Raw genomic sequence first — 19,652 nt, 5'->3', positions numbered from 1 at the left:
GAGAGATTTGATGGAGACATTACTTTTATGGTTGAGTGTTCCAAGGTCTCTCATGGATTCCTCCTCTGTGTAATGTCTGGCTGTGGGTTTCTGTATTTGTCCCCATCAGCAGCAGGAGGAATTTTTTCTGATGATGGCTGAAAAATGCACTGATCTGCTTCCCTGCTTAAAGTGGCCTGTGTGTTCTAAGGGGATCTAGACCTATCTTCTTAAAGGCCTGAAACTTAAAGAACTTTTAAAATAAAAAATATATATATAATCATACAGAAAAAATGGAAATGAAGAAGCAATAAAATATATAAAATATCTATTAAACACATATTAAACATGTTCAAAGTCATCCAAAAGAAAATTTAAGAAGTTGGAGTGTAGAACTCTAGAAGATGAGAAGGAGAAGGAGGAAGAGGAGAAGGAGAAAGGAGAAGAAGATGATGTCTAGAATTCTGACATGGAATCCATGAGAATGTGTTTGACAAATCTCTCTTTAAATGGCTATGAAAAAAGTTGTCTGTTTTTAGCCAGGACTTAGATTGATATTTGTAACACTGTATCTAGAGCTAATATGAGCCTTATATAAATGCTTGTAGCATAAATTGGGAAAGTTCATGGAATACCTTTCTGTGAAAAAAAATCTGAAATTTTTCATGCTATTTCTGCCCAAAAAGTTGGCCAAAAGTGTCACAGCTAAAAGACTGTTTTTCAAGGAGGAGTGACTCATTCTGTGTTGACCATAGTAGTTTCAAATTTATTTTATTATATAATGACAACCTTTTGAAAATAAATATTCTGTATCTCAATGCATAATTATAGAAAATGAAGGTTTTTTTTTAATCAAATGAATTCTAAGCCTACTTACCCTAAGGAAACGCATAAGCCCATAAGAAAATGCTACTTCTATATACCTAGAAATTTCTCTGTGAAAGTGAGATGACTTGAATGAGGGTCATATGTTTGAATACTTGACACAAGTTGATGGAATGTTTGAGAATGGTTAGAAGGTACAGTCTTATTGAAGGAGGTGTGTCACTGGGTGACTGCTTCAAAAGCCAATACCATTCCCTGATATCTCTGCTTCTCTTTGCCGCTGGGTTGTTTTCTCAACACATAAAGTCTCAGCTACTGCTTTAGCACACACTTGTTTACCTCCTGCCATACTCCATACCATGATGGTCATGAGCTCTAAATCCTTGCAACTGTAAGCTTGTTTTATAAGTAACATTAGTCATGATGATCTATCATAGCAGTAAAAAAGAAATGAAAACATAAGGAATGAGTGGTCACTGAACAATGAAAGTTTTGGAATTTTGGTGATAAAAGATAAACCTAATCATGGTGATATAGTCATTAATACCCATAAGATATAAATGAAAAGGAGAGGAACTGTTTATTGTCTAGAATATGGGCAGTCACTAAAAGGAACAGGAGACTGCTCTGTGCCCAGTCAAAACTTTTCCTGTGCCCAAGCAGATTCTACTTTATGTTCAGTCTTCAGTTCTTTCATTCCTTTCCCATTGTTTCCAACAATTACATTCACTTTTTTTCCTGGTGACTTTATTCATTGTCTCTTTAACCCAGAACTGAAAATATACACAACTTTATTTGTAGCAGGAAAACTAAGTGTTTTCTGATAATCCACAGTTTTAATGCCCTTCCTTCTTTATCTCAGATTGTATCATTACTTCTAGATCTTCAGTTTAATCTTTTAAAATTGGTTTATTATCTGTCTCAATATATAGACATCTCCATTTCCAAAGCATATTTAGAACATATAATCTACTAAATTCAAATTGTTTATGTGTTCTTAAACTTTCATTATCCTGCATGTACCACCTGCTTCTTCAAAAGCATATTTCATGCCACATCTTTAGCACTTGTAATTTATTTAGCATTATTCAGAGGACATGTTGGGAGGACTAGTACTTGTTAAATGCCTTTTTCTGATAACTAAGGTTACAGTTTATTTTGGTTTCTTTCTTCATTGTAACTAGATGCTTCAGCCTCAGCCATGCCTTGGAGTAGCAGGTTCCACTGAAACTCTCTTTTTCCCTCACTTCTTCTGCTCAGCATGAGTTTTCACATCTTGGCAGGAGCTGCTGTCTTGCCTTTGAAACTTCCTCTGCCTTGGATGTCAGGGAGTTGGCCTGGGGTCAGAATCCTCCTTTGCAGTAATGTATACTATTAAGCAAATGGCACTGAGAAATGTTCTATCCCCAAGTCAAAATGCTACCATTTAGGTAAAATTTGAGCCTGCTGTTGGCAGTTAGAAGTCAGAATGGCAAAGAAAATACAGTGTAAATGCAATTTGAGTTTGAATAAAATTTTGATAAGTGTCAGATGGCACCATTATCCATATCCCCACAAGCCAGTATTATGGAAACTCTGTAATATAATGCTGGGATAGAATTCCAATAGTAGAAAGAACAGTGGCATTCAAAACTGGAATATGAGGAAAACAGGCTAGTTAACATTTTGGAGGCTGAGACTTGGAAATAGAGGATAGGTTTATTTTTTATTTTAGTTAAATAAATGAATAATGCTCTGGAAATATTATATTACACACACACACACACACACACACACACACACACACACACACTGAAAGAGAGAGGGGAATGGATAGAAAAAGATCAAAGTGATTATTCATTGAGGTTTAAGAAAATACCCATAACTATATTCATTTAAAATTTGACAAAACGATGGCCCAAAATGGTGGTGCCAAGAGCACACGTGATGAGCAGGGCAACAGTGACTGCAGCAACAGACCCATATGTGGGCTACAAAACAATAGCAATTGTGTTCCCCAGGTGAGAGGAAACCCCACTGTATGGGAAGGGAAGCAATTGGGACCGACTTCAATTCACACAACCAATCTCCAAAACGTTCCCAGGTTCCTGCAGATGCTCATTTGCCAGCACTGAGCCACACTCCTGCATGGTCTACTCACCATCCCTCACCGAACTGTAGACCCCTAAACACCACAGACTGTGTATCCCTATCTTCAGGAAACCACATAGTGAGGGAAACATCGGGTCCGACCACAGGACACCTATCTAATCCCAGGGAAAGGTCCTGGGTTCCCACAGCCTGGGGGCTCAAATCACTATCCACACTCCAGTGTGATCTCTCACCAGCCTGTGATGACCTCTTTGATACTGCACACAGAGCTCCAACCTCAGACCTACTGACGCCTTGGAACCCATGGGACCAACCCCAGAAGCTGCTCCAAAGCTCAACTTCTCTCTTATTGAAACTGACAAAACCTTGGGATGCACCAAGCAAACACAGTGCAAAAGCAAAAGCTGCTCATTAAATTCAGAGCAAAAAACAGTGGCAGGGCAGCTCTCTCCAGAACTTCCTACTGTTGAGAGGAAAATCCCTGGGCTCCTAAAGAACCCAGTAAGCCCATAGGACCATGTACCTGAGGAGAGCTGTGGAAATTTCCTGAGAAGCACCTGCCCTTTGGTGACCATTCCCAAAAAGCTAGAGAATGATCTTTCAGGAATAACCATCTTCCTGAGAGGGGGAAATCTGCCACACCCACACCCAGAACTCCAGCAGGCTCCAGAAAATAACACCCAACATGTGAAATGGCCAGATAGGTAAAGGCCAACACTAAAACACAATCAACAAAGCCATACCAATATGACATCTCCAAAACTCAGTTACCTAAGGGCAAGCAGCCCAGGATACCCTAAAGTAAGTGAAATTCAAGCAAATGACGTTAAAACTATGTTTATTTTTCTGCATGTGGACATCCAGTTAGACCAGCACCATTTGTTGAAGATGCTGTCTTTTTTCCATTGAATGGTTTTGGCTTCTTTGTCAAAAATCGAGTATTCATAGGTGTGTGGGTTTATTTCTGGGTCTTCTATGCAGTTCCATTGATCCTCCTTTCTATTTTTATGCCAATACCATGCAGTTTTTATTACTATTGCTCTGTAGTACAACTTGAGATCGGGGATAGAGATACCTCCAGATTATCTGCAGTTGTACAGGATTGTTTTGGAGATTCTGGGTTTTTTGTTACTCCATATGAAGCTGAGAATCTTTTTTTTCAAGGTCTGTAAAGAATTGAGTTGGTATTTTTATGGGAATTGCATGGAATCTGTAGATTGCTTTTGGCAAGATGGCCATTTTCACAATGTTAATCCTACCAATCCATGAGCACGGGAGATCTTTCCATCTTCTGAGATCTTCTTCAATTTCTTTCTTCAGAGACTTGAAGTTTTTCTCAAACAGGTCTTTCACTTGCTTGGTTAGTGTCACTCCAAGGTACTTTATGTTATTAGTGGCTATTCTGAAGGGTGTTGTTTCCCTAATTAAATAGATCTATATTTATCACCCTGTACAAAACTAAAGACCAAGTGGATCAAAGACCTCAACATAAAACCAGATACTTTAAATCTGTTAGAAGAAAAAGTGGGGAACAGCCAAGAACTCATTGGCACAGGAGACAACTTCCTGAAGAGAACACCAACAGCACAGGCTCTAAGAGCAACAATCAATAAATGGGACTTCATGAAACTGAAAAGCTTCTGTAAAGTAAAGGACACTGTCATCAAAACAAAATGCCTGCCTACAGATTGGGAAAGAATCTTCACTAACCCTTTATCTCACAGGGGACTAATATCGAGTATATACAAAGAACTAAAGAAGCTGAAAAGCAGCAAACCAAGTAATCCACTTAAAAAATGGGGAACAGAGCTAAACAGAGAATTCTCTGTAGAGGAATATCGAATGGCAGAGAAACACTTAAAGAAATGCTCATCCTCATTAGCCATCAGGGAAATGCAAATCAAAACGACCCTGAGATATCACCTTACACCCATCAGAATGGCCAAGATGAAAAACTCAAGGGACAACATATGCTGGAGAGGTTGTGGAGAAAGGGGAACCCTCCTCCACTGCTGGTGGGAATGTAAACTGATACAACCACTCTGGAAATCTATCTGGCGCTTTCTAAGACAATTAGGAATAGTGCTTCCTCAAGACCCAGCTATACCACTGCTAGGTATATACCCAAAGTTTGCTCAAGTACATAAAAGGGATATTTGCTCAACCATGTTTATAGCAGCATTATTTGTCATAGCCAGAACCTGGAAACAACCCAGATGTCCATCAACAGAGGAATGGGTACAGAAATTGTGGTATTTTTACACAATGGAATACTATTTAGCAATCAAAAAGGAGGAAATCATGAAATTTGCAGGCAAATGGTGGGATCTAGAAAAGATCATCCTGAGTGAAATATCCCAGAAGGAGAAAGACAAACACGGTATATATTCACTTATATAGACCTATAAGATATGACAAACATAATGAAATCTATACACCTAAAAAAGATAATCAAGAGAGCGGACATGGGTAAGATTATCAATCCTCGTTTAGAAAGACAGATGGGATGCGCATTGATCATATGACAGTCTACTGAGCACATTTGAAAGACTCTAACTAGCAGTGTTTTCAAAGCAAAGACTCATCACCAAACCTTTGGTAGAGTACAGGGAATCATAAGAAAGAAGGGGAGTTAGTCTGATGGGAAAAGGATAGGACCTCCACAAGGACCAAATATATTTGGCACAGAGTCTTTTCTGAGACTGACATTCAACCAAGGACCATGTATGAATGTAACCTAGAACCTCTGCTCAGATGTAGCCTGTGGTAGCTCAGTAACCAATTCGTTTCCCATAGTGAGGGGAACAAGGACTATTTCTAACAGAAACTCAATGAGTGGCTCTTTGGCCTCCCCGCCCCCCAAGGGAGGAGCAGTCCTGTTAGGCCACAGAGGAGAGTTTTGCAGCCAGTCCTGAGGATACCTGATAAAACAGGATCGGATGAATGGGGAGGAGGTCCCCCCTATTAGTAGACTTGGCAAGGGGCACGGTGGAGATGAGGGAGGGAGGGAGGGATTGGTAGGGAATGAGGGATCGGGACACGGTTGGGATACAGAGTTAATAAAATGTAACTGATAAGAAAAAAAATAAAATTCAAAAAAAACTATGTTTATAAAATGATAAGGGAGGAAATGAATCAAATCCATAAAAAACACAGCAACATAAAGCCAAACAGATAATGGTCATCCATAAAGAAATGCAGGAAGATATAGTCAAAGTTTTTAGGACCTTTAGAGAGAAAATAATCCAATCACTGAAATAAATAAAAAGCAAGAGAAGAAAGTTCAAACAAACAGGTAAAGGAATTGAAGGAAAAAAAAAAAAAACAGGAAAATACAAACAGGTGAAGGAAATCAACAAAATGTTTCAAAATCTGAAGAAAGAAATGCACATATTAAAAAATACACAAACTTAGGATATCGTGAAGAGGGAGAAGTTAGGAAAGAAAACAAGAACTACAGAGGTAAGCCTATCCAACAGATTTAAAAGGATGGAAGAAAAAAATCTCAGGTGTTAAAGATACAATGGGGAAAACTGATGGATCTTTCTAAGAAAATGTTAAATCTAAAAAATTCCCGACTTAAATCATCCAAGAAATCAAGGACAATATGAATAAAATAAAACCCAAAAAACAAGAATAATAGGAATAGAGGAAAGAGAAGATTCCAGTCTCCAAGGCCCAGAAAATATTTTCAACAAAATCATAGGGAAGATGTCCCCAATTTAAATGAGAGGTCTAAAAGCATACAAGAGGCATACAGAACACCTAATAGATTAAACCAGAAAAGAAAATCCTCCCTCCACGTAGTAATCAAAACAGTAAACACACAGAGCAACAATAACAACAACAAAATACTAAAAGCTGCAATGGAAAAAGCCAAGTAACATATAATGGAAATCCCATCAGAATCACACCAGACTTCTCAACAGAGACTATGAAAGCCAGAAGGGCCTGGACAGATATCATGCAGAACCTATGAGAATATAGATGTCATCCCAGGCTACTATAACCAGCAAAACTCTCAATCATCTTACATGGAGAAAAAAGATATTCAAGGACAAGAACATACTTAAACAGTACCTACACACAAATCCAGCCTTATAGCAGATACTGGAAAGAAAAATACAAACCAAGAAAGCTAACTACAGCCAGGAAAACACAGTAAATAAATAACCTCACTATCACCATAGCAAAAAAAAAAATGTAGGAAACCACACAAACACACTACCACAACCAACATCAAAATAAAAGGTTGCAACAGCCATTGGTAATTATTTTCTTTCAAATAAAAAGATATAAACTAACAGAATGGATACTTAAACAAGACAACATTCTGCTGCATTCAAGCAACACACCTCAATAACAAAGGTAAGCATCACCTTAGAGTAAACAGCTGGAAGATGGTATTTCAAGCAAACAAACCCAAGAAGGAAATAGGAAGACCCACTTTAATATCTAATAAAATAGACTTCAACCAAAAAAATATCTAAAGAGATGGGGAAGGCCACTTCATACTCATCAAAGGAAAATTCCGCCAAGAAAACATCACAATTCTGAACATGTAGACTCCAAAAACAAGGGCACCCATATTTGTAAAAGGAACATTAATAAAACTTAAACCACACACAGATTTTCACACAATAATAGTGAAGATTTCAACACCCCACTCTCATCAAAGGACAGGTCAAAAAAATAGAAGCTAAACAAGGAAACAATGACACTAACAAATGTCATGAATCAAATGGACCTAACAGACATCTGTAGAACTTTTCACCCAAACACAAAAGAGTTTACCTTCTCAGCAACTCATGGAACCTTCTCAAAAATAGAGCATATAGTTGATAACAAAGCAAGCCTCAACATATACAAGAAGATTGAAATGATCCTTTGTATCATATCAAACTACCATGGATTAAATCTGGATCTCAACAGTAAAAAATAGAAAAAGCCTATATACACATGGAAACTGAACACCTCTCTACTCAATGACACCTGAGTCAGGGAAGAAATAAACAGAAAAATTAAAGTCTTCCTAGAATTCACTGAAAATTAAGGCACAACATACCCAAACTTATGGGACACAATGAAAGTTCATAGCAGTAGGCACCTTCAAAAGAAATTTGAAATATTTCATACAAACAACATGAAAGCCCTGAAAAACAGGAAGGAGACACACTAGGTGGAATATATGGCTAGAAAAACTTAAACTCGGGGCTGAAATCAATGAACTAGAAACAAAGAGAACAGTTCAAAGAATCAATGAAACCAAGAGCTGATTCTTTGAGAAAATCAACAAGATAGAAAAAAAAATATCTTAGCCAAACTATCTAAAAGGCAAAGAGAAATTATCCAAATCAGCAAAATCAGAAAGGAAAAGGGGGACGTAACAACAGACACTTAAGAAATTCAAGCAATCATGAGTTTGTACTTCAAAAGTCTATATGCCACAAAATCTGAAAATTTAAATGAAATGGACATTTTTCTTCATCGATTCCACTTACCAAAGCTGGGTTAAGATCAGGTAAATAAAGTAAATAGTCCTATATCCCCTAAAGAAATATAAGCAGTTACCAAAAGTCTCCCATCCAAAAAAAGTCCATGAACAGATGATTTCAGGACAGAATTTTTTTTAATTTTATTTTTTTTTATTATCAGTTACATTTTAACTCTGTATCCCAGCCATGTCCCGATCCCTCATTCCCTCCCAGTCCCTCCCTCTCTCCCTCATCTCCACCGTGCCCCTTGCCAAGTCCACTAATAGGGGGGACCTCCTCCCCATTCATCTGATCCTGTTTTATCAGGTATCTTCAGGACTGGTTGCAAAGCCCTCCTTCGTGGTCTAACAGGACTGTTCCTCCCTTGGGGGATGGGGAGGCCAAAGAGCCAGCAGGAACTCAGGACAGAATTTTATCAGACCTTCAAACAAGACCTAACCCTAATAGTCTTCAAACTCTTCCATGAAACAGGAACAGAAGGAACATTACCATACTCATTCTGTGATTCCATAGTCACCTTGATAACTATACCTCACAAAGTCCCAACAAAGAAAGAGTATTTCAGACTATTTTTTCTTATGAGCATTGATACAGAAATATTCAATAAAATACTCACAAACTAAATCCAAGAAAACTTCAAAAATAACATCCACTATGACTAAGAAAGCTTCATCCACTGAATCCTGAGGTGGTCCAATATATAGAAATCAATCAATGTAATGTACCATATAAACAAAGTAATAGAAAAAGAAAACACATGAACATCTCCTTAGATGCTGCAAAAACATTTGATAAAATCTAACACCTGTTCATGTTTAAAGTCTTGGAGAGATCAGGGATACAAGGTATATAAATATAGTAAATCCAATATACAGCAAGGCAACTTCAAACTAAGGAAGAGAAACTTAAATCAATTCCATGGGAATCAGGTACAATACAAGGCTGCCCACTCTCTCCATTTCTCTTCAACATAGTTCTTGAAATCCTAGCTACAGCAATAAGACAACCAAAGGAGATCAAGGGAATACAAATTGGAAAGGAAGAAGTCAAAGTATCACTATTCACAGATAATATGATAGTATACATGAGTTATCCCAAAAGTTCTTCCTGGAAAATCCTACAGCTGATAAACACCTTAAGCAAAGTGGCTGGATACAAAATTAACTCAAAAAATAATCGGTAGCCTTCCTGTATACAGAAGAAAAATGGGCTGAGAATTAAATTAGGAAAAAAAAATCACCCCTCACAATAGCCACAGATAACTTAAAGTGCCTTGCTGTGACTCTAACCAAGCAAGTGAAATATCTTTATGAAAAAACATTCAAGTCTCTGAAAAAAGAAATTGAAGAAGATATCAGAAGATGGAATGATTTCCCATGCTCATAGCGCAGTAGGATTAACATTGTAAAATTGGCCATCTTACCAAAAGCAATCTACAGATTCTATGCAATTACCATCAAATTACTAACAAAATTCTTACACATATGGAAAGAACAATCTCGACTTCATATGGAAAAACAAAAGCCCCAGAATAGGTAAAACAATCCTCTACAATAAAAGATCTTCTGGAGGTATCTATATCCCTGATCTCAAGCAGTACTATACATCAACAGTATAAAAATTACATGGTACTGGCATAGAAACAGATTGATAGATTATTGGAATTTTATTGAGGACCCAGATATAATCCCACACACTTGGAACACCTGAATTTTTACAAAGATGTCAAAACCACACAATGGAAAAAGGAGACAATCTTCAACAAAGTGTGCTGGTCTAACTGGATGTCAGCATGTAGAAAAATGCAAATAGACCCATACCTATCACCCCTCACAAAACTAAAGTCTTAGTGGATCAAAGACCTCAACACAAAACCAGGCACACTAAATCTGTTGGAAGAAAAAATGGAAAAACCATTGGCACAGGAGACAACTTCCTAAATGAAACACCAACAGCTCAGGAACTAAGATCAACAATTAATAGATGGGACATTGTAAAACTGAAAAGCTTCTGTAAAGCAAAGGACTCTGTCAACAAATAATAAATCGACAGCCAACAGACTGGGGAAAGATCTGTACCATTCCTACATTTGATATAAAGACAATATACAGGATATATAAAGAACTCAAGAAATTAGGCATCAGTACACCAAATACTTCCAATAAAAATGAGGTACAGGGCTAAGCAGAGAATTTTCAAAGGAGTAATATCAAATGCTCAGCATCCTTAGTCATCAGGTTAACACAAATCAAATCACTCTGAGCTTCCATCTTACACTAATCAGAATGGCTAAGATAAAAACTAAAGTGACAACATAGGCTGGAGAGGATGTAGAGAGAGGGGAACCCTCCTCCATTGCTGGTTGGTGTGCAAACTTGTATAACCATTTTGAAAATCAACCTTGCACTTTCTTTGAAAATTGGAAATTTTCAAGATCCAGCTATGCCACTCCTGGACATGTACCCAAAAGTTTCCCCACCATTCAACAAGAACAGTTGTTTAACTACGTTCATAGTAGGCTTATTCGTAATAGCCAGTGTCTAGAAACAACCTAGATATCCCTCAAAGGAGGAACGGATGCAGAAATTGTGCCATATTAATACAAAGGAATACTATTCATCTACTAAAAACAAGAAAACCATGAAATTTGCAGCCAAATGGATGGAGCTAAAAATGATCATTCTGAGTGAGAAGCAGATAGACACACATGGTATATACTCAGTCATAAGTGGATATTAGCTGTATAATATAGGATAGTCATACTAAAATCTATAGACCTAAAGAACCTAAGCAACAATAAGCACCCTTGGGAGCATGCTTTAAATCTTATTCAGAAAGGCAAACAAGACAAACACCAGAAATGGTGGAAAAGAGGGAACAGGATGGGGGCCAATATAGAGGATCTTCTGATCCACCCAACAGAGAATCAAAGCAGATGCTGAGACTCACAGCCAAACTTTGAGCAAAGCTCAGGGAGTCTTACAGAAGAAGGAAGGGTTTGGGTGTAAAAGGACATGGATGGGCGGGAGCCTCACAATGAAACCAACAAAACTTAAAATCTGACACCAGTGTGGGTCCTGTAGAGACTGTTGCACAACCAAAGTGAATGCATGGAGAGGACCTAGACACCCTGCTCAAATTTAGTCGATTGGCTGCTCAATCTCCATGTGTGTCGCTGAGTAAGCGACACAGGGTTTGCCTGTGTCATGAACTCGATTGCTTGCTCTCTGATCACTTGCCACTGGAGATGCTGCCTTGCTAGGTCACAGAGGAAGAGGATCCAGGCAGTTTTGATGAGACTTGATAAGCTATGGGCAGATGGCAGAGTAAGAGAACTACCCCTGATTTCAGTGGACTAGAAGGAAAGGATATGAGGGAAAAGGAAGGAAAGGTGGGACTGACAGGAGTTGAGGGAGGGGGTTTCAATGAAGATATATAATGAATAAATTGTAAAAAAAAATAAAAATAAAAATAAATGAAAAATACCCCCAAAATATAAATTGACAAAGATGCCAAAAACATATATTGGAGAAAATACAGCATAGTCAGCATATGATGATGGCAAAACTGGATATAAAATGTCAAAGAATGATATTAGATTTGTGTCTATCACCTTGCACAAAAATTTACTCGAAATGGATAAAAGACGTAAATGTGAAACCCAAAACACTGAAACTGCTAGAAGAAAAGATAGGCAGTACCTTCCACAATATAAGTGTAGGAAAGGACTTTCTGAATAGGATTCCATTTCCTCAAGAATTAAGGCCAACAATAGACAAATGCTACCTCATAAGACTGAAAATCTTCTGCACAGCTAAAGAAACAGTTACTCATGTGGTGATGAGGAAGCCCACATAATGGGAGAGAATCTTTGCAAGCTACACATTTGAGAGAAAGAGAGAGAGAGAGAGACTAAATAAAGAACTTAAAAAGCAATCAAACACCAAAACTGAGCTTAGTATCTAAACAGAGAATCTCCAAAAGAAGAAGTAAAAAATGACTAATAAATAATTAAAACAAAAGAAAACAACAAATTACAACTGAAAATTCCATTATCTAGCAGTTAAGGAAATTCAAATCAAAACAACTTACCTCAGCAAAAATGGCAAAGATCAACAAAACAACCTGCAACAAATTCTGGTGAGGATGTGAGAAAAAGGAAACACTCATTTACTATTAGTGAGACTGAAGACTGGTCCAGCCACTCTGGTGTTCAGTTTAGGGAATTTTCAAAAATCTGAAAATAAATCTACCATATGACCCAGTGATACTATTCTTCATCATATGCCCCAAAGACTCCACATCCTATTTCACAGATAGTGGTTCAAGCCCATTCATTGCTGCTCTATTTTCCTTTCCCTGATAGCCATTTTAGTAATTGATCAGTCCCATAAACTGCTTAAAACCTATTTCCATGCCATTAGCTTTGAACAAGCACCCCTGCCCTAGAAACAAATATGGAAGTCACTTCTGTTCTTATGTTTATAGCTCCATATCTTATTTAAAACTACGTGGCTATGCAATTTTTATTTTATTGTTTCATATGTAATACACATTTCCATAGAACAATCCTACTAGGTAGGATTATTTAGTGTAGAGGAATTTTAATCCAGCAACATGGGTGCTCTGAAAAGGATAACATCCAAAACCTAGGTCTGTGTGATCCAGCAGGAATACAGACACTCCCTTAGTAAAAATATTTAATCCCTCTAGCTGGGAAGCAGTAGACACCTTTAATCTCAAATAATGATATCTAATTAATGAGTAGACAAAGTGATGAATCAGAGAATGATTTGACAGTATGAGTCAGATATAGGATACAGCCAACTCTAACAGGAGAAGAAAAGAAAGAGAAGCTACATAAGAGAAGGGCAGACAGAGATCAGAGAGAATTTATGGAGACAGTCCAATACCATTCAGGAATACAGTAGAGTTCAGTGCAGTTTGGTGAGGTTCAGTTGAGTTTACGCAGTTCAGTTTACAAGCAGTTTTCCAAGCAAAGTAATTCAATGAGAAGCAAAGAGAAGCCAGTTTGAATCAGTCAGCTTGAAGAGGCATTTCAAACCAGAAGAGCATGGTTGAACCAGCCAGCCAAAGTTCAAAAGGAGTTAGAAAAGGTGAGATTATTCAGCAGTATGTCTTGGAGGCTGAAAACATTCTAGAACTATGTTAGCAGATGGAGGCTGAAAGCTGAAGCCTTTAAGTTCCAGGATAAAAGATGACTAGATTGTATGGCAGCTAGAAGCTTATAGGCTTAGGCCCAAAGATACTTAGAAACACTGTAGGCTCAGTTCAAGCCTTTTACAGTTTTGGTACAGCTATTATCACTTTCCTTCATCTGAGGAAATAAAAACATTTACAATTTAGCCCTTCAGATTAACATAGGAAACAACTAAGCTTAGGGGTTAAGTAATTTACCACCGACCATCAATCAGCAAATAAGTGAAAGGACCATTACTCAAATAGAAATGGTGTTTCAAGTCAAAGGTGACATGAGCTTGAATTAAACGATAAGTAGTGCTGGAGAAAAGCATTTAACTTCATGATTGATTTTTTTAATTCCAAAACATGTTTATTATCATTTTGAAATATGTTCACATATAAAAACATTCATAAAAATACATTGAATCTAAACATTTCAATCTAAACATTAACATCTTTTTAAAAATTTTATTATGTTACATTTTATTAACTCTGTATCCCAGCTGTATCCCACTCCCTCACTCCCTTCCAATCCCACCCTCCCACTCTCATCTTCTCCCTGCCCCTTTCCAAGTCCACTGATAGGAGAGAACCTCCTCCCCTTTCATCTGACTCTGCTTTATCAGATATCTTCATGACTGGCTGCAAAGTCCTCCTCTGTGGCCTAGCAGGACTGCTCCTCCCTTGGGGGGTGGGGAGGTCAAACAGCTTGCCATTGAGCTCCTGTCAGAAATAGTCCCTGTTTCCCTTTTGGTTACTGAGCTACCACGGGCTACATTCGAGCATAGGTTCTAGGTTATATCCATACATGGTAATTGGTGGAGTATAAGTCTTAGAAAAGACCCCTATGCACAGATATATTTGGTCCTTATGGAGCTCCTATATGCTAACTCCACCTTCTTTATTTTTTTTTAATTTTTTTATATTAATCACAGGTTATTACTTTGTATCCCAGCTGTAACCCCCTACCTCATTCCCAATCCCACCCTCAATTCCTCATCTTCTCCCTGCCCCTTTCCAAGTCCATTAATAGGGGAGGACCTCCTCCCCTTCCATCTGACCCGAGCTTATCAAGTCTCTTCAGGAATGGCTACAATGCCCTCTTCTTTGGCCTAGCAAGGCTGCTCCTCCCGGGGGTGGGGGGTGAAGAGCTTGAGTTCCTGTCAGGAATAGTCGCTGTTCCCCTTACTAGAAAACCCAAACAGAATTAAAATCTATAAAGAAAACATAAACAGAGAAAACCCTGGAACTAGAGAACTTAGAAAAAAGATCAGGAACCACAAAGATAAGCATCACCAATAGAATATAAGAGATGAAAGAAAGAATCTCAGGTGCTGAAGATACACTGACTGAAACTGATTCCTCCATCAAAGAAAAGGTAAAATCAGAAAAGTTCCAAACACAAAACATACAAGAAATCAAGGATGCCATGAAAAGATGAAACCTAAGAATAATATGAATATATGAAACAAAAGACTCCAGGCTCCAAGGACTGGAAAACATTTTTAAGAAAATCATAGAAGAAAATTTTTCATTTTTTATATGATTCCCTGCCCTCTGCTGAAGGTTTGGTAATGAGTCTTAGTATCTGCTTTGATATAATGCTAGGTAAATTCTTTCAGAGGCCCTCTGCTGCAGGCTACTGTCCTGTTACTTGTTTTCTCCTATGTCCAATGCACATCCCATTTGTTTTTCAAAGTGAGAATTAATCATCTTACCCCAGGTCCTCTTTTTTGTTTATCTTCTTTAGGTATATGGATTTCATTATGTTTATCATATCTTATAGGTCTATCTAAGTGAGTATATACCATGTGTGTCTTTCACCATCTGGGATACTTCACTCAGAATGATCTTTTCTAGATCCCACCTTTTGCCTGAAAATTTCATGATTTCCTCCTTTTTGATTGATGAGTAGTATTCCATTGTGTAAAAATACCATAATTTCTGTGTCCATTCCTCCATTGATGGACATATGGGTTGTTTCCAGGTTCTGGCTATTACAAATAAAGCTGCTACAAACACGTTTGAGCAAATGTCCTTGTTGTGTACTTGAGCACATTTTGGGAATATACCTAGAAGTGGTATCTGGGTCTTCAGGAAGCACTATTCCTAATTGTCTGAGAAGGCGACAGATTGACTTCCAAAGTGGTTGTGCCAGTTTACATTCTCAACAGCAGTGGAGGAGGGTTCCTCTTTCTCCACAACCTCTCCAGCATGTGTTGTCACTTGAGTTTTTCATCTTGGCCATTCTGATGGGTGTAAGGTGAAATCTCAGGGTCGTTTTGATTTGCATCTCCCTGATGGCTAAGGATTTTGAGTATCTCCTTAAGTGTTTCTCTGCTATTCTATATTCCTCTACAGAGAATTCTCTGTTGAGCTCTGTACCCCATTTTTTTAATTGGATTACTTGATTTATTGCTTTTTACCTTCTTTAGTTCTTTATATATTCTGGATATCAGCCCTCTGTCAGATATAGGGTTGGTGAAGAGCCTTTCCCAGTCTGTAAACTGTTGTTTTGTTCTGACAACAGTGTCTTTTGCTTTATAGAGCCCATGCTGTTGGTGTTCTGTTCAGGAAGTTCTCTACTGTGCCAATGAGTTCTAGGCTCTTCTCCACTTTTTCTTCTAACTGATTTAGAGTACCTGGTTTTATGTTGAGGTCTTTGATCCACTTGGACTTTAGTTTTGTGCAAGGTGATAAAGATGGATCTATTTTCATTTTTCTGCATTTAGACATCCAGTTGGACCAGCACCATTTGTTGAAGATGCTGTCTTTTTTTCCATTGAATGGTTTTCGCTTCCTTGTCAAAAATCAAGTATTCATACGTGCTTGAGTTTATTTTTGGGTCTTCTATTCGGTCCCATTGATCATCCTTTCTGTTTTTATGCCAATACCATGCAATTTTTTTTTTTTTTACTATTGCTCTATATTATAGCTTGAGATTGGAGATGGAGATATCTCCAGATGATCTGTTGTTGTACAGGATCGTTTTGGAGATTCTGGGTTTTTTGTTTCTCCATATGAAGCTGAGAATCTTTTTTTCAAGGTCTGTAAAGAATTGAGTTGGTATTTTGATGGGAATTGCATTGAATCTATAGATTGCTTTTGGCAGGATGACCATTTTCACAATGTTAATCTTACCAATCCATGAGCACTGGAGATCTTTCCATCTTCTGATATCTTCTTCAATTTCTTTCTTCCTAGACTTAAAGGTTTTGTTTGTTTATTTGTTTTGTTTGTTTGTTTTTTCAAATAGGTCTTTCACTTGCTTTTTTAGAGTCATCCTAGGATACTTTATGTTATTAGTGGCTATTGTGAAGGGTGTTGTTTTCCTGACTTCTTTCTTGACCCTTTTGTCTTTAGTATACAGGAAGGCTTCTGATTCTTTTTTTGTGTTGATTATGTATCCTGCCACTTTGCTGAAAATGTTTATCAGCTGAGGAGGTCTCTGGCTGAAATTTTGGGGTCGGTCATGTATACTATCATATCATCTGCGAATAGTGACACTTTGACCTTTTCCTTTGCGATTTGTATCCCCTTGATATCCTTTAGTTTTCTTATTGTTCTAGCTAGGACTTCAAGTGCTATGTTGAAGAGATATGGAGAGAGTGGGCAGCCTTGTCTTATCCCTGATTTCAGTGCAATCGATTTAAGTTTCTCTCCATTGAGTTTGATGTTGGCTATAGGCTTGCTATATATTGCCTTTAATATGTTTAGATATGTGCCCTGTATCCCTGATCTCTCCAAGACTTTAAACATGAATGGCTGTTGGACTTTGTCAAATGTTTTTTCGGCATGATCATGTAGTTATTCTCCTTCAGTTTGTTTATGTGGTGGATTACATTGATTGATTTCCATATGTTGAATCACCCTTGCAAGCCTGGGATGAAGCCTACTTGGTCATAGGGGATGATATCTTTGATATGTTCTTGGATTTGATTTGCAAGTATTTTATTGAGTATTTTTGCATCAATGTTCATTAGAGAGATAAGTCTGAAGTTCTCTTTTTTGTTGGGTCTTTGTGTGGTTTAGGAATCAAGGTAACTGTGGCTTCATAGAATGAGTTTGGTAATGTTCCTTCAGTTTCTATTTTGTGGAAGAGTTTGGAAAGAATTGGAGTTAGCACTTCTTTGAAGTTCTGGTAGAACTCTGCACTGAATCCATCTGGCCCAGGACTTCTTTTGGAATTGAGACTGCTGATGACTGTTTCTGTTTCCTTGGGGGATATAAGACTATTTAATCTTTCTACCTGATCTTGACTTAATTTTGGTTGATGGACTCTATCAAGAAAATTGTCCATTTCTTTTAGATTTTCAAATATTGTGACATATTGGCATATTGGCTTTTGTAATATGACCTAATGATTGTTTGGATTTCCTTGGTGTCCCCCTTTTCATTTCTGATTTTGCTGACTTAGATATTTTCCCTCTGCCTTTTGTTAGTTTGGCTAAACATTTGTCTATCTTGTTGATTTTCTCAAAGAACATGCTCTTGGTTTCATTAATTCTTTGAATAGTTTTATTTGTTTCTAATTGATTGATTTTAGCCCTATGATTGATTCTGAAGGACATACAATGAATTGGACTTCTCTTGTGTATTTTAGGTGTGTGTCTCTATCAGGTTTTTGTGTGTGTAGCCAGTTGCTATTATTCTTATCCAGAGTATCCAACAATAATGGTGCATACATTCTTTTTTTTCCTTATTTGGTACATATATAATTTTGTCATTTTTTTCTTTATTAATTACACTTTATTCACTTTGTATCCCCTTGTGGTTCTCTCCCTCCTCCCATCCCAATCCCTCCCTTCCTCCACCCTCTGCATGCATGCCCCTCCCCAAGTCCACTGATAAGGGAGGACTTCTTTTCCTTCCTTCTGATCTTAGTCAATTAGGTCTCATCAGTAGTGGCTGCCTTGTCTTCTTCTGTGGCCTGGTAATGCTGTTTCCCCCTCAGGGGGAGGAAATTAAAGAACAGGCCAATCAGTTCATGTCAGAGTCAGTCCCTGTTCCTATTACAATGGAACCCACTTGGATACTGAACTGCCATGGGCTACATCTGTGCAGAGGTCATAGGTTACCTCCATGCATAGTCCTTGGTTGGAATAGCAGTCTCATGAAAGACCCCTGTGCTCAGATTTTTTGGTTCTGTTACTCTCATAAATTCTTTAAAAGCATTTTGTTACTTAAATTACTCATTAATTACATTCTTGTGCCATCACTGTTTGTGTTGCATTTGAGTTTATGGTTCTTTATTTTCTTCCAGAATCTCATGAAAAATTCAGATGGGAGTTTTAAGGGTTCTTTCATGTGCTTTTCTTATTTTAGCTATACAAGTGTCATATAGATAAAAGAAGGTCAGGAGATATGTTTTATTTCCCCAAATAACAGGTACTTTGAGGTTGAGGCAGACTGGAAGTAATCATTAATAACTCTTGATTCAGTGTTTTTGTAGGGAAGCATATTTATCATCTTATTTCAAGCATCAGACATAGTGCATGGTCACAGTGGGTGCACATTCAATGTTTGTCCATTGGGTAAAAGGGTAAATAACAACTGAAATTAGCATTAAAGTATGAAAAGTTTGACAATAAATTGCTGGTAATTAACAATTCCCAGTGTTTGCTCAAAATCAATCCTTGATTTTAATGATGCAGTAAGGATAATGCAAATGAATCACTGTATTTTTCTTATTGAGGATAAGACAAAGCTCTATTGATTTTGAAGTTGCTTCCAGGGATCACAGTGGTAGTTAAAAGTTTTTCTTTTTCATAAAAATTAACTACATTCACTTATGCAGGAATGATGATTTGTGAAACAGAAAGAACAGTACATTGGTGGACTGCCTACAAGTTATGCAGGGGGTAAAAGAAGGAGCACAGTTCCAAGGAAGGGCCAAGCAATGACTGGCCCATCTTGAGACCCATGCCATGAGAGGAAGCTGACCCCTGACACTCTTAATTATATTCTGTTGTACTTGTAGAGAGGAACCTAACATAATTGTCAACAAAGAGGCTTTATCCAGAAAGTGATGGAAACAGATGCATAGAGCCACAGCCAAAC

Source organism: Psammomys obesus, unplaced genomic scaffold (genome assembly GCF_907164565.1).
Source record: "Psammomys obesus unplaced genomic scaffold, mPsaObe1.curated_primary_1811, whole genome shotgun sequence".
NCBI classification, from domain to species: Eukaryota; Metazoa; Chordata; class Mammalia; order Rodentia; family Muridae; genus Psammomys; species Psammomys obesus.
Note: the sequence above shows the minus strand (reverse complement) of the source record.